Below are 11,755 nucleotides of genomic sequence, written 5' to 3' on the forward strand. Positions count from 1 at the left end.
CTTCAAGACCCATCTCAAGACCCTCCTCTCCGACCGTGCCTTCGGTCACCCCCCTTCCCCCCACCACGCCGGCCCTCCACCCTCCCCCGACCCCCAGCTCGGTTCCGAAACACTGACTATCCAGCGCCTTGGGACGTCCTCCCGAAGGCGCTGCGTAAATGTAACGCGTTGTGGTTGGAAGGGGGAGAGTGTGGGGGGGGGGGCGCGGGTGGAGCTGAAGTCTGTAGAAACCCGGGGAAGCGGCAACCGAGAGGCCAATCGATAGGAATAAGCCGGACAATTGTTGACCACGACGTTCAAACAAGGCCCCCAGAGGGAGGCGTGGAGTTACGGCGGCCGAAGGGCTCCTCGGCTAAAAAAAACAACCCCGACATTGATAACTTCTTGGCGCCTTGAAATAAACCGGGATTTTGGACACTCTGTGCTTCGAGTACGTCTGTTGTTGGGCATCGAACGTGTAAACCCTTCGGAGAGAAGGGGATCAGGTTGACCCCCCCCCCCAGACCCTCGGTTGACGTGGGCTGGGCTCTCGTCCCTGTCGTAAATCACACCGCCTCTTAATTATCTCTTATCGAGGACGAACAAATAAACCCAACGGCCACACAACACAGGACACCCCTAAACATGATAGGACTCGAGCCTGTAAAGCTTCTTGAAGGGGAAGGCAGCCACTACTCACACCCCCTCCCCCGGTATTTGGTCTGCGGAGATTAATACGGATTAACCCAGCGGGGAATATTGTCTTGGAATGTCGGTTACCGACACCATGCACATACAGTGCCTCGGACTGATCTGAACGCTGCTCCGGAAATGCGGCCACTTGATTCAGCCAAGAAATGGGAATCCTCAGCTGATCCTTCGGTCTCTCCGTTAACGCCTCCTTCGACGCTCCGCCTCACATCACACCGCACAGGTTTCCGGAAGCCCCAAAACAAAAATAATCAGCGCGAACCCAAAAAAAATGCTCGCCCGTCCGTCTGTAAAATAGCCCCGTAACCCTGTGGACGGAGCAAAAAGTCAGACTGAGTTGGGGAAGAGCGGGGAGGGAGGGGGAGACAGTAACTGAGCTCCAGTCACGCGCTCGGCTTTTATCTGCAGAACCGAAATCCCCGACGGTAACAGCCACTTCGCTAACTCTCCTGGCGCTTCACCCGCAAGACAGTCGGCTTCGCTGCGCAAGTCGTTCCGCGAAGGGCTCTTGAGACGCCGACGAGGCCAAACGCGTCCAAACGCCGGGGTTTTTTTTGTGATTATAAAGTGAGAGTCATCAGGAGCGGAGGGGCTAAGGCACGAGAGGGAGGCGCGGCGCCTCGTGCAAAATAGCCGCGGTCGCTCTCTGCCGGGGAAGTGCGACTTCTTACTGCAAGTGCGGGTAACGCCGGATCGCTCACTCACTCACTCACTCACGGACGCGCAGCCGGAGAGGACGAAGCCCGGCTGACGTTCTTCCTCAGACGTCAAAGGTAATTTTTTTCCATAACACCTCCTCCTCAAGAATTCTCTGGCAAGCGGTTTCTCCTTTTTTTTCCTTTCGGGGGACGGGGGACGGGGGGAGAAAAAACAAATAATAAAATGGCAGGTTTTTACCGGTTCCGGAATTTTGGGACCATCTTTCCCCTTCGTTTGCGCCGGGTCTCCCCCCCCCCCCCACTCGGGAAGCGGAATCGTCAGCCGCAGATTCCCACATTTGGAACGACGAGCGATTCCCACCCCAATTTGTCTCCGGCTTCTCCCGAGTGTTCTCTTCCCGCTCTCTCTTCATTGCTGAGCTGGAGCGTGGCGTCCCGTAGCGCAGCGGTGAGAGCTCTCGCCTCGCAAGCGAGAGGACCCGGGTTCGGTTCCCGGGCAGGACGGGGGGGGGGTGGGGCGAAACATTGGGTAAGTTTCCTTACTCCGCACACACACGCACACACACGCACACGCACACACACACACACACACGCCCGCCCCGCGCCTCTGTTTACCAGCGGTGAGCGGGAACCCGGCTGCTAAGTCGATTGGCGGATAAATAAAATTTGGTCACTCTCTCTCTCTCTCTCTCTACGCTCCGTGTGTGGGATGTTGTTGTGCACAACTCCACACCAACGCACAGTCCCTTAATATCACAGTACGTCCTGTAAAGCCCTTCGGGGTGTCCTTCCGACGCGATAAGGCCCTCCACCAAACACAAGGAGTATTATGAAAACCCACCGCCGCAACTTTAGGGTCTCAAGATATTCAGATTCAAGCAGCAAAAGCACCGGCTGACCCACCCACCCACATACCCACCTACATACCCACCCACATACCCACCCACATACCCACCCACCCACATACCCACCCACCCACCCACATACCCACCCACCACCCACCCACCCACCCACATACCCACCCACCCACATACCCACCCACCCACATACCCACCCACCCACCCACATACCCACCCACCCACCCACCCACATACCCACCACCACATACCCACCCACCACATACCCACCCACCCACATACCCACCCACATACCTACCCGACCACCCACATACCCACCCCCCCACATACCCACCACCCACATACCCACATACCACCCCACCCACATACCCACCCACCCACATACCCACCCACCCACATACCCACCCACCCACATACCCACCCACCACCCACCCACCCACCCACATACCCACCACATACCCACCCACCCACCCACCCACAACCCACCACCCACCCACATACCCACCCACCCACATACCCCCCCCCCCCCCCCCCCCCCCCCCCCCCCCCCCACATACCCACCCACCCACATACCCACCCACCCACATACCCACCCCACATACCCACCCACCCACATACCCACCCACATACCCACCCACCCACATACCCACCTACATACCCACCCACCCACCCACATACCCACCCGACCACCCACCCACCCACATACCCACCTACATACCCACCACCCACCCACCTACATACCCACCCACCCACCCACATACCCACCCACCCACATACCCACCTACATACCCACCACCCACCCACATACATACCCACCCACATACCCACCCACACACACACCCACCCACATACCCACCCACATACCCACCCACCCACATACCTACCGTCCTGGAATCTGCGGCAGACTTGGAAGATTTATTTTTCCATAACGCCGCCTCACCCGGAGTTCCACATCTCAAGTCCACATATGTTTTCTGCCCAAAAGGAAAAAAAAACACAGAGTCCTGTCCTGTCGCTCTCAGCGGTTAGAGAGCGCTCTCCTGGCGATCCCGAGCACCCGGGGGGGCGGTTCCCGGGCGGGGGGGAGGCCTCGGGCAGGTTTCCTTACCACCACCCCCCCCATCCCCCCCCACACACACACACACGCAGACACACACACACACACCCCACACCCACCCACACACACCCACACCCACACGTGCACACGCGCCGCTGGTTATCAGCAGTCAGTAGGAACCCGGTTGTTAGTCGAATGGCGGATGGCTTTTCGGGGGTGGGGGGGATATAATAATCCCCGTCGGTCAACGTGAGCGCCACGTTTCTCACCCCCACACCCCACACCCCCCCCACCGCACACCCCCCCCACACCCCAAAAAAAATATATTTTACGGTCAATTTGCTTTACAGTCTATTCATTATTATTATTATTATTTTATCACAAGTTGTTGTTGTTTTAATTCTCTCTCTCACCCCCACTGCCCCCCCTCCCCCCCCCTCCCCCGTCACCCCCACTGCCCCCCCCCTCCCCCCCCCCCGTCACCCCCACTGCCCCCCCTCCCCCTCACCCCCCCCCGTCACCCCACTGCCCCCCCCTCCCCCTCACCCCTCCCCCGTCACCCCCACCCCCCCCCCCTCCCCCCCCCCCCCCCCCCCCCCCCCCCCTCCCCCCCCCCCGTCACCCCCACTGCCCCCCCTCCCCCCCCTACCCCCGTCACCCCCACTGCCCCCCCTCCCCCTCACCCCTCCCCCCGTCACCCCACTGCCCCCCCCCCTCACCCCCACTGCCCCCCCCTCCCCCCCGTCACCCCACTGCCCCCCCCCCACCCGTCACCCCCACTGCCCCCCCCTCCCCCCCCCCCCCCCGTCACCCCCACTGCCCCCCCCCCACCCCGTCACCCCACTGCCCCCCCCCCCCCCGTCACCCCCACTGCCCCCCCCCCCACCCCGTCACCCCCACTGCCCCCCCCCCCACCCCGTCCCCCCACTGCCCCCCTCCCCCTCACCCCCCCCCGTCACCCCACTGCCCCCCCCCCACCCCGTCACCCCCACTGCCCCCCCTCCCCCACCCCCCCCCGTCACCCCCACCCCCCGTCACCCCCACTGCCCCCCCTCCCCCTCACCCCCCCCCGTCACCCCACTGCCCCCCCCCCGTCACCCCCACTGCCCCCCCCCCCCGTCACCCCACTGCCCCCCCCCCTCCCGTCACCCCCACTGCCCCCCCCCTCCCGTCACCCCCACTGCCCCCCTCCCCCTCACCCCCCCCCCCCCGTCACCCCCACTGCCCCCCCTCCCCCTCACCCCCCCCCCCCCGTCACCCCACTGCCCCCCCCCCCTCCCGTCACCCCACTGCCCCCCTCCCACCCCGTCACCCCACTGCCCCCCCTCCCCCTCACCCCCCCCCGTCACCCCACTGCCCCCCCTCCCCCTCACCCCACTGCCCCCCCCCCCACTGCCCCCACTGCCCCCCCCCCTCCCCCGGGGTTGGCTGACAGGGTCGGTACTGACCGCCGGACTCCGGGCACTGCCCCCACACCACACACTGACCCTCAGGGCCCCGCGGGCGGGAGAGGCGCTGATTGGCCCAAACCGCTCACACTGTAACCACCGGAGGGCGGAGCCACAGCGCCCGATACAGAGGGGGGGACAGGGGGGGGACAGGGGGGAGAGGGGGGGGACAGGGGGGGACAGGGGAGAGGGGGGGGACAAGGGGGGGACAGGGGGAGAGGGGGGGGGACAAGGGGGGGGACAGGGGGGGGACAGGGGGACGGGGGGGGGGGACAGGGAGGGGGAGGGGGGGACAGGGGGGGGGGGGGGGGTACAGGGGGAGAGGGGGGGGGGTACAGGGGGGGGGGGGGGACAGGGGGGGGAGGGGGGACAGGGGGAGAGGGGGGGGGACAGGGGGGGACAGGGGGGGAGGGGGGGACAGGGGGAGAGGGGGGGGGACAGGGGGGGACAGGGGGAGAGGGGGGGGACAGGGGGGGACAGGGGGAGAGGGGGGAGGGAGGGGACAGGGGGGAGGGGGGACAGGGGGGAGGGGGGGAGAGGGGGGACAGGGGGAGAGGGGGGGGGACAGGGGGGACAGGGGGAGAGGGGGGGGACAGGGGGGGGGGGACAGGGGGAGAGGGGGGGGACAGGGGGGGACAGGGGGAGAGGGGGGGGGACAGGGGGGACAGGGGGGACAGGGGGAGGGGGGGGGACAGGGGGGACAGGGGGAGAGGGGGGGAGGGAGGGGACAGGGGGGGACAGGGGGGACAGGGGGGGAGGGGGGAGAGGGGGGACAGGGGGAGAGGGGGGGGAGGGGGGGTCAGACGGGGAGGGAGAGACGGGGAGATAGGGAAAGTGGGAGGGGGGAGACGGGGGGGGGGGGGGGGGTGAGAAACGGGGAGAGAGGGAGGGAGAGGGACTGAGGGAGTGAATGACAGAGAGTGAGGGAGGGACTGAGAGAGAGGGGGACGGGATCGATACAGTTTAGATACACGGAGAGAGGGAGAATAATAATAACAATAATAATAATAATAATCCTTGCATTTGATATAGCGCTTTTCACGTCAGGAGGACGTCCCAAAGCGCTTCACAGAACACACTGTAAAGTGAATTGACTGTATATTTGTGGGCGAACGCGGCAGCCAATTGCGCACAGCAATGTCCCACAAACAGTCGTAGATTGAAAATGACCAATTTATTATTGTTTTGGATTTTTGGAGGACTATTATTAGGCTCTGTGTGGAGTAAGGAAACTTGCCCGAGGTTTCGCCCTCTGCCTGGAATTGAACTCAGGTCTCTCACTTGCAAAGCGAGTGCTCTAACCACTGAGCTACAGGACTCCACGTCGAGAGAGAGAGAGAGAGAGAAGGATAGCGTGAGATGATAAGAGAAAGAGAGAGAGAGAGAGGAGATAGCGAGTCAGCGCACGGGTGTGTGAAAAAAAACCTTTGGGGGTCACTGTTTCCCCACATTTCCAATCCTATTTATTCAGCGGTTATTGTCGCTGAGGTATAATAGTAATAATAATTTTGAGTGACGAACCCCATCACTGCTCGTCACCATCACCGGCCAGAAATCCTCGGTCCTTTGCTCAGGTCAAAACCAGCGCAAACCTTTGCGTACGCAATTATTACTATCGTTAAAATGTACTTTTTCTTGAACGTTGCTTAGGATTTGCCACCAGATGGCAACACGGACTGCCGATCCTCACGGTTTCCCGACCTTCCCGGCATCCGACTGCGTTACTCCTTCACGGATTTCGCTCCACCGTTTCGGGATTGAACAACGATAATAATCCGCTGCATTTGATGTGAGCGCAAAGCGGACGGACTGCGGATATTCTGCGAGCGGAACGCGGCAGACAATTGCGTACGGCCGGTCCGCAAACGGTCGAGTGACCAAATTAATTCATTGTTTTTCTTTCTTCTTCTCGAAGGATTATTATCCGGTGTGAGGAGTAAGGAGATTTATCCCAAGGTTTGACCCTGTTGGGAATCGAACCCAGGTCTACTCGCTCGCGAAGCGAGGGCTCCAACCACTGAGCTACGGGGGACACCATGTGTATAATTTCTCATATTTTTATTTTCACTCAAACCCTAATAGTTTCGTGAATCCAGTATAATTTGTTCAAGTCATAATATGTTTGCATTTGGTGTGTGTCCACACTAGAAATGGAATACTTTGGCCAACAGCGTCAAAACACAGGTACAATATCACAGGTCGGTTACAAGATGAATGAGATGCAGAGGAAAGCTCTTCTTCATTGGCCCCACCATGTCATCACTTGTCACATAAACCAGTGGATATACACACACATATATATATAAATAGCTTTATGGCGTCAAGTTTCCTTACCCCTCACGTCACTGTTCACCCAGCAGTAAGTGGGAACCCGGTTGTGGTGGTGGATCGTTTTTTNCCAGGGGCAATAATTCCTTCAAAAAAACTAATAATAATTTGGTCACTCAATCCACGGCTGTTTGTGGGGACGCTGCCGTGCGCAATCGGCTGCCGGGTTTCCACCCGCAAAATGCACAGTCAATTCACTTTGCAGGATATCTTGTGATGCGCTTTGAGACATCCTGAAGATGTGATAAGGCGCTGTATTAAATGCAATGATTATTATTATTACTATAATAAGCCACAGGAGGATTATGAATGTCCACCATACTTTGGGGGTAAGGATTTTTGTTGGAAAAGCTGCCACTGGGAGCATGTGATTATCATGTGATTCACTCCTGGACAGGGATCTACACTCCATCACTAACAGGATTTATTTCCTAATGATCTTAATGGAAACCAAAGGAATTTTGTTTGCAATGTGGTCTCTGGCGGCTGCTAATAATTTCCTTGAATATTGCCTGCAGACTCTTTGGAGTCGGAGAGAACCCACAAGCAAGGAACGGCTAACAGAACTGGAGCAAAGTGCCGGAGCCGACCACATGGACTTGTGCTGCTCGTCAACTGGATGCGTAGGAACCGCAGCTGGCACGGAGCCAACAAGGTGAATCGATGGGTTTCAGGCGGGGAATCAATGTTAGTATCAGCCAGTAAACAGGACTTCTATGGAAAAGAGTTCATGGGAAAGTAGGAACAAAAGGAGGCCATCCAGCCCCTCGAGCCTGTTCCGCCATTCTGTAAGATCACGGCTGATCTGTACCTCAACTCCAATTACCTGCCCTCTCCCCGTAGCCCTTGATCCCCTGACCCAACAAATATCTATGCACCTCAGTCTTGAAAACTTGAATGGATCCAGCCATAACCCACAGCCTTTTTTGGGGGGAGAGAGAGGGAGAGAGAGAGTTCCAGATTCTGTTGTTTGAACGGTTGATGGGGATCGAAGGAGCTTTCAGGTTCCAGGTTACACGCTTCAATATCTCGCAGTAAATATGCAGTGACCTCCCATGGTGGGGTAGGAAGAAAACCAACAGGAGGCTTGCAAGACTGTGCCTGAGAAAGATGTCATCAATCCCTCCATCTTGGGGAGATGTTGTACAATCTGCTCCTTTGCCTGTAGGCTGGAGTTGATGACCGTCCTTGGAAGCAGATGTCCATCAGAGAGCGAGAGAGAGAGAGAGCTGTCTCCAATCACAGGAGGACAGGCTGTGGACACACTTCCACACTCCCCCGGAGGCCAAACTCCAGATTATAAATAGATATTTGATTTGAAAGCAGAATTTAGAAACACCCACACTATCCGCTTTAAATATCACTCACTCTACACCTATGTATCTGCCTTTGTAGATCGTAACACCTCTAATTATTATATTAAAAAAATTCTGTTTCAAAGAGATAGGTGAGGCATGTTTGTGTCTCAAGTTACAAGCTCCTGTTGAATCCTGTACTGTATCGCCTTAGGAAGTATTTTTGACGATCTTAATACTGTTCTGCAACCGAATACTTTCTTGATTACTTGTGACTTGATTGCAGGGTCATAAGGTGAGAGTTGTCAGTATTGTGAAGTAATAATTTTCTGAGCTGAATCGCTCGCGGATCAAGGTAAATTGCGGTTAAACACGCGGTTGCAACTCTTTCCAATTCACGCCAACCATCAAACGTTGCTTCATCAGGTGTAGGGTGAAACGTCTCAAAGCGCTTCGCGGACTATACGGTGAAGTGAATTGACTGTATATTGTGCGGGTGAAACACGGCGGCCAATTGCTCATAGCGCTAATTGCTTGACTAAGATCTCCATTAATTTGGTCGCCTGTAGCCTTAAGATCAACCTCCTTAGATTTTCTCTCAATGCTTTTTAATGTCTATTTTGCGGTTATTTTTTGTCCAGAATCGCACACCACGCCCCACACAAGATATTAAGTAAGGTTGGCAGAACTTGTTTTGGCTTGCAATCCAAGGCTCTCCAGATGTTTCTCAATACAGTACTTGTTAACAACTGTTTCACAGTAACTAGACATTCACAATGATCACACCTACATTCTTTGCACTTTTTGTCCAATAAACACCTTTTGCATTTAGTTTCTTTATCCGAACGCAATTGCTCACTAGTCACCCAAGATTGCCCAGTAAATAAAATAAATATAATAAATAATCCCTGCATTTGATACAGAGCCTTATCACGTCTTTGTCTCAAAGCGCTTCACAGAATATACTGTAAAGTGAATTAACTGTGTACTTTGTGGGCGAAACGCTGCAGCCGATTGGGCACAGCAGCGTCCCCACAAACAGCCGTGGACCGAGTGACCAAATTATTATTATTATTATTTTTTTAAGAGATTATTAACCCCAGAAGATGATTTATATCGTAAACAATTGATACGTCGGGGAGAGAAATCTAAATTGACGAGCAACAGAAAAGCAGGAGAGACTTTTTTTTAAAAAAGTAGAAAGAAAAGGAAGTTTAAGTTACTTTACAGAGAGGGTACCGATAGTTAAGACTCCCTTCATGTAAATGAGAAGGCAGTAAACAGTGTGATTTGTGGGGTCAGGGTGCAGCCCTTGAGATCTGCTCTGCGCGGCTGTGAATTAGCTGATGCCTTCTCAATCATTCCCAAATTAAACATTTACCCCTAATTATACACACGAGCAACTCCTGGATTAGTAAAGAATAACCAGAAGAGTAATAAATACTCGACGTCTGGCAGACCGCAGGCCTGCACAGTGTTGTAAATAAAATTGGCTTGTCGACAACAGGATTAGAGCCGTCCGCAGGAACCAGGAACGAGCTGAGAACATTCAGCCAATTCAATCTGTTACACCAGTTTATTAGATCTCGTTGACAGTTCCACATCTTCACAACCCTCTGTGCGAAGAAATAGTCCTGTGGCTCAGCGGTTAGAGCGCTCGCCTCGCAAGCGAGAGGACCCGGGTTCGATTCCCGGGCAGGTCAGGGCGAAACTGGGCAAGTTTCCTTACTCCGCACACACACACACACACACACACGCGCGCGCGCGCCTCTGTTTACCAGCAGTGAGTAGGAACCCGGTTGGTAGTCGATTGACAGATCACTTTTCCGGGGGTAATGATTCCTTCAAAAATAATTGAATGTCCCATCTATTTATTGTAAGTTTACGGCATATGCTCTTCCGTGTTTCCCGACCTCATGACCAATATTTTCTGATGAAAGCTGTGCACAAAGCTCACAGACGTGTTAGAGACTCAGCAGAATAAAGCTTAAACCCACACAGAAATTCCACATTTTGCACAGTTTATTCGAACAGTATATACAGATTCAAACGCTCAAATCCCCACTCAACCAGGTTTAGTGATTATATTTAGAATAAAGTTCATAACTTAAGGCTTTAACTGCAGAGCAAAGTATCTTCCACCTCTTAAAAAAAACATACGCAGCACGACTCGCTCAGGATTTGAGTACAGTAGCTTGAAAATTAACTTGTATTTTACTCACCTCTGCTATCGTTCTGCCCTGCAATGATGTGACCACAAATCACATCCTCTGTAACCAGAGGATTACTAAAGTGTAAATATTAGCTGCCAACACACCCCACCTCCACGAAGAGGGAACTTGATTTTATGAATTGAAAATGAAGGAGCATAGCTGAGGTTTGCTGATTTCTGTAGCTCAGTGGTGAGAGCACTCGACTCGCAAGCGAGAGGATCTGGGTTCGATTCCCGGGCAGGACTGGGTGCAATGTTGGGCAAGTTTCCTTCCGCTACACACACGCTTCTGTTTACCTAGCAGTATGCAATCAGTACGTAATCTGGTTGCTATGTCGATTGGCAGATCACTTTTCAGGGGGTAATAATCCCTTCCAAAAAAAAATAATAATTTGGTCACTCGATGCACAAAATACGCAGTCAATTTACTTTACACTATATTCTGTGAAGCGCTTTGAGACGTGATAAGGCGCTGTATCAAATGCAAGGACTATTATTTATATCTTATGTGGGACAGGTTACTAAAGAAGCAGCAAAGCAACATAAATGACAACCACAAACGAAGGTTATTCATTCACCTACAAAATATACAGTCACTACACTTGACAACAAAAATCCTGTGAAGCGCTTTGAAACACTTTCAACCAAGTGATAAGGCGCAATATCAAATATAAGGATTATAAAAGGTATATACAGTATTGGATTTAATCTGTTTGAACATTATACTGTAAAACTAGACTAAATCAGGAGTCAGGTTCGAACCTAACCGGTTTTGTTTCATGAATTAAAACTCTGTGGAAATGTCCACCAGAGAGAATTGCAAAGTTCGAGCCAACACTGTTTGCCGGAGTCAGCTGTGGAGACACAACTAATTAGAAAGGTCGAACATCCATTTGACGATTGCAGCCAAACTGTATAATACTTCAGACGGTCTTTCTCCCTTCAAGAATGACGACAAAAGCAATTCTAGTTCCAATTCAAAGCGGCGTAGAACAGGAAGCGTTAAGTTTGATGTCCCACTGTCCTGGCAGGGAACGTGACAGGTAGCATTAATTTGCATTCCCGCTACACTTTACTACGCTTCCCAGACACACTATCCATGGCAAGCCGTGTGGTTTCAGCTGGTTAGACTCAACGCTCCACAGTTATCCCAACGCACACCCCAAATCTTGGCTCTCGCCAACCTGCGCCTAATCCTTTCCGGAATTA

At 54.3% G+C, this 11,755-nt stretch overlaps 1 long non-coding RNA gene across 5 annotated transcripts; it reads right to left on the bottom strand.

Annotated features, from left to right (window-relative positions):
• Nucleotides 1-269: 269 nt before the first annotated feature.
• On the bottom strand, nucleotides 270-4,771 carry LOC121849975. Of its 5 annotated transcripts, none has more exons than XR_006085436.1 (4): nucleotides 4,712-4,771; nucleotides 3,091-3,180; nucleotides 1,408-1,528; nucleotides 270-998 (listed from the first exon to the last, which is right to left on the bottom strand). It is a non-coding gene; the product is annotated as an uncharacterized LOC121849975 (long non-coding RNA). The 5 variants fall into 5 exon arrangements; XR_006085435.1 differs by having other exon boundaries at nucleotides 1,404-1,528; XR_006085432.1 differs by having other exon boundaries at nucleotides 1,400-1,528.
• Nucleotides 4,772-11,755: the final 6,984 nt, after the last annotated feature.

The sequence above is a fragment of the Callorhinchus milii genome, unplaced genomic scaffold (genome assembly GCF_018977255.1).
Source record: "Callorhinchus milii isolate IMCB2004 unplaced genomic scaffold, IMCB_Cmil_1.0 Scaffold12, whole genome shotgun sequence".
Lineage (NCBI taxonomy): Eukaryota > Metazoa > Chordata > Chondrichthyes > Chimaeriformes > Callorhinchidae > Callorhinchus > Callorhinchus milii.